At 48.4% G+C, this 4,382-nt stretch overlaps 1 non-coding gene across 1 annotated transcript; it reads right to left on the minus strand.

Moving 5' to 3' along the window:
• Positions 1 to 2,481: 2,481 nt before the first annotated feature.
• Positions 2,482 to 2,588, minus strand: LOC122493588. Its single transcript, XR_006299947.1, has one exon. It is a non-coding gene; the product is annotated as a U6 spliceosomal RNA (small nuclear RNA).
• Between the last annotated feature and the right edge of the window lie 1,794 nt (positions 2,589 to 4,382).

Below are 4,382 nucleotides of genomic sequence, written 5' to 3' on the forward strand. Positions count from 1 at the left end.
GACACATTACCTCTGAAACACAGGAAACGGGACTGGGCAGCATTCTGGGGAATTCCTCAGAGCCGCTCTCCCGCAGGTGCCCAGGGGTCAGGGGGATGGACGGACGGAAGAATGGGTGGACAGAGATTAGACTTGGGAGCTTTTGCTCTTCTAGAACACTTCGGTCCAGGTGGTTTGCACCCATCACATGCCAGGCGCAGCAGAGGAAAGTGACAGATTTTATTAGAAGTTCAGTGTTCAGGGTACATACAAAGTAAGTAAGGGACATGCGCTTCTTCATAGACAGAACGTTGGTGGCATCGAGCTAATGCAACAGCCGACACCAGGGTGAGGGCCAGCGTGGGGCTCCGGGTCCCCCAGAGCAGCAGGGAGTCACAAAGCCTGCAGGTTTGGGAGCCCGCCCGTGCCACAGCAACCCTCTGGTAGACTACATTAGCAATGTACTCTTTATTCATTAGCTTAAACAAAGCAATTAAAAAATATATATTTTTTATATGGTGATGGTTCTCAGTTCAAAGGGAAATGGCTTGGAACCACCCAGTCCTTTGAATTCAGGAGACTGCCACTGCTATCACTATTACGATATTGGGAAAAGATGAAAAGGAGAAACATTTTGGAAACTACAGAGCACTAGACAAACACCAACACGCTACCTTCTCCCTCAGGGTTTCTTACTCAGGGACCTACATGAGCACGGGGGGGGGGGGGGGGGGGAGGGGGGGAAGCCCAGGGCGGGAAGCCCAAGAGCCCTTGCTGGCCCTCGTCCTCCGGCAGACCAACCCCGCAGGCTGCTCCCCACCCCTGCGGCCCTGACTTCACACCAGCCCCGCATTCACACCCCTGCTCTCCTAGGAATTACTCTTCTTTGGGAGAATGTAGCAGTTTTCAAAATCCCCACGTGCCTACCCTCATTTGGTGACACGACAGATGGGTGGGACTGGGTGGGGGGGGGGGTGGCCAGGGAGGAGCATCTCCGGGTTTGGAGAGGGAGACTGGGGCTCAGAGGGGTTGGGATCCCGAGTGCTTCATCCCCACCATCCGGTGTCACGGGAAGGGTCACTCTTCATGGCTTGTCAGAGAGACCGCGCTCCCACTGGCCCAAATGCTGACGCCATTACCCAAACAGCCCTGGGGCTCTCAGCCCCTTTCCCCTCATGAAAGTCTGGCTGTACCTGAGCCAGGGGCTCAGGGGTCCAGAAGCTCCCATGCCAGGACCCTAACTGGCCACCAAGGGGGCCTTGGTCTCCCGTCACACAGGCATTGGAGCTGATGAACCATGGGGCCCAGACACTCAGCGCTACAGGGGGCTGGCGGGGCACTGAACTGCCCCAAGGCACGTGGGGGTACTTCTTGCGACAAAGAAGAGATGCAAAATATTTTTTTAAGCTTGTGCCCCTTTTAATTTACCACTTCAAAAAAAAATTTTTTTTAAGTTTATTTAAAGTGGGGGGAGGGGCAGAGAGGGAGGGAGAGGGAGAGACTCTTAAACAGGCTCCGCGCTGTCAGCGCAGAGTCCGATGCAGGGCTCGAACCCACCAACTGGGAGGTCGTGACCTGAGCTGAAATCAAGAGTCCGATTCTTAACCAACTGAGCCACCCAGGTGCCCTTCATTTCCCACTTCTGATAGAAACAAGGATACAGAGGACTATTTCTCTGGTATAAGGGGAAATAATGCAAATATGATGCTATGCGAGCACTGACCCTCTGCTCCTCCACTGGGGACATGAAAGGGAGCCGTGGGCCAAAGGGGACAGAAGTGGGGGCTCCTGCTCACCTCCGCATCGCTGTCCCCATACTGGAGACCGTGGCCAATTTCCTAGGATGTTCTGAGTTTTCAAGGGTAACTGGAAATGTGCACTTTTAGGTGTCACCTCCCCATTTTCTTTTCTTTTTTTTTTTTCCTTTCTATAATTTATTTACTTTTTGTAACTTACATCCAAGTCAGTTAGCACATGGTGCACCAATGATTTCAGGAGTAGATTCCTTAGTGCCCCTGACCCATTGAGCCTATCCCCCCTCCCACACGCCCTCCAGTAACCCTCTGTTTGTTCTCCATATTTAAGGGTCTCTTGTGTTTTGTCCCCCTCCGTGTTTTTATATTATTTTTGTTTCCCTTCCCTTATGTTCATCTGTTTTGTCTCTTAAAGTCCTCATATGAGTGAAGTCGTATGATATTTGTCTTTCTCTGACTGGCTAATTTCACTTAGCATAATACCCTCCAGTTCCATCCACGTAGTTGCAAATGGCAAGATTTCATTCTTTTTGATTGCCGAGTAATACTCCATTGTATATATAGACCACATCTTCTTCATCCATTCATCCATGATGGACATTTGGGCTCTTTCCATACTTTGGCTATTGTGGATAGTGCTGCTATAAACATTGCCTCCCCATGTTCATATAGGGCACAAATCTCATTTTCTTCCCAAACTCCAGGAAGACCAGCTATGCAAAATGCATCGGGGGCCATTTTTTTTTTTTTTTTAATATAGCACTTCACTGATTTGTACGTCATCCTTATGCAGGGACCATGCGAATCTTCTCTGTATCATTTCAATTTTCATATAAGGGCTGTCCAAGCAAGCACCTCGGCATCCAAATCTGACTTTCAAGCTTGGGCATCTTGCTCAGGTTTTACGTGACATTGACCGGAAATGTCTCTGCCTCAGAAGATCACGGAGATTCGCAGACAGTTAACGGATTCTGCAAGCATGTCCCAAAGACCTGGGAGGGAGCACGGAGAGGTTCCCAAGCCTGGTCTTCCCCGAGAGCACTCAGGGAACACCCCACCCTCTCCTCCTCTGAGGCCCAGCCACACAAGCACATCTTGAGCCTGACTGGTTTTATTCTTAGGAAATAAAAATGGGTTCATGGACCACACTGTTCTATATTTTTGGTTTTGTGATAAGAAGGAAAATCGACTCCTCAACCCAACAGACTGAAGAATGATTTAGTAGATTTTGTTCCAAAGCCTTGCCCTGTTGAGTTGAGGATGTGGCTTTCTTGACAAACATCAATACAAGTTAGCAAAACATTTAGACTTGGCCCCTGAGAATCCCAGATTCAAGGGCTTATATCTTAATATAAACAGGCTGTGAACTTTCGACTAAAACAGGTAAAGTAATGACAAACAAACCACGATGAGATGAAAACTAATCAGAGGAGAATAATTTTCTGAATTTTTTTGAGAAGTCCTGCTAATCCTGGAGGATGTGATCTCACGTTCCAGCCACGCAGCCTCTGTCCGCACAGGACAGCTGTAGACGCACTGATGTCCCGGGTTGCGAATGCACCTTTGCTCTGAGCCCCAGCCACGTGGTGGGAAGGCTTGGCGAACATCTTCCTCCCTCACAACTACCATCTCGTTTTCTCTTTTTCTCTCCTGACCAAGGAGCCCCATGCTTCAGGCGCTCCTTGGTATGTTCCTGCACATCTGTACTTTTCCTGCTCGTTCACATCATCACAGAATTAAAAAAAAAAAAAAAAGCCTTTGAGGAAATTAGAACTGGCAAAAATGAAGCTGAGAAAATTCGCTGCCTCTTTCCTTCAGTATATTCCCTGCACAGCAGCCAGTGACCCAGTTAAAATTCAAAGATTCTATCACACCTCCGCTCAGAGCCTGCGGTGGTTCCCTCCTTCTCTGATGAAAGCTGTGGTCTTTCAAATGACTTCCCAGTGTCTCTGTGATTTGTTCCTGACTTTCCCCCGACTCACACCTGTGGTTTTATCTCCTTCTGCTCTCTCTCTCCCCCATGCATTCAGTGAGCTACACTGAGTCCTCAAGCACACCGGGCCCACCCCACCACAGGGCCTTTGCACCTGCTTCTCCTTCAGCCTGGGACCTCTTCCTCAGGTAGGCACATGCCTCAGCTACATGTCTCACTCTCTAATTTCCTTTAGATCTTTACTCAAATGCCACTTCAATGTGGCTTTCTTTTTTAAGTTTATTTATTTATTTTGAGAGAGACAAAGAAAGGATGAGTGGGGGTGGGGCAGAGAGAGAGAGAGAAGGAGAGAATTCCAAGCAGGATCCTCACTGCCAGCACTGAGCCCGATGCAGGACTTGAACTCACACAACCGTGAGATCATGACCTGAGCCAAAATCAAGAGTCCAATGCTTGACTGACTGAGTCACCCCAGTGCCCCTCATGGTGGTTTTGGTTTGCATTTCCCTGATGATTAGTGATGTTGAGCATTTTTTTCAAGCACTTCGAGGCCATTTGTATGTCTTCTTCAGAAAAATGTCCATTCGGGTTCTTTGCCCATTTATTTATTTATTTATTTATGAATTTTTTTTTTAACATTTATTTATTTTTGAGACAGAGAGAGACAGAGCATGAACGGGGGAGGGTCAGAGAGAGAGGGAGACACAGAATCGGAA

Source organism: Prionailurus bengalensis, chromosome D2, assembly GCF_016509475.1.
Source record: "Prionailurus bengalensis isolate Pbe53 chromosome D2, Fcat_Pben_1.1_paternal_pri, whole genome shotgun sequence".
Classification (NCBI taxonomy): domain Eukaryota; kingdom Metazoa; phylum Chordata; class Mammalia; order Carnivora; family Felidae; genus Prionailurus; species Prionailurus bengalensis.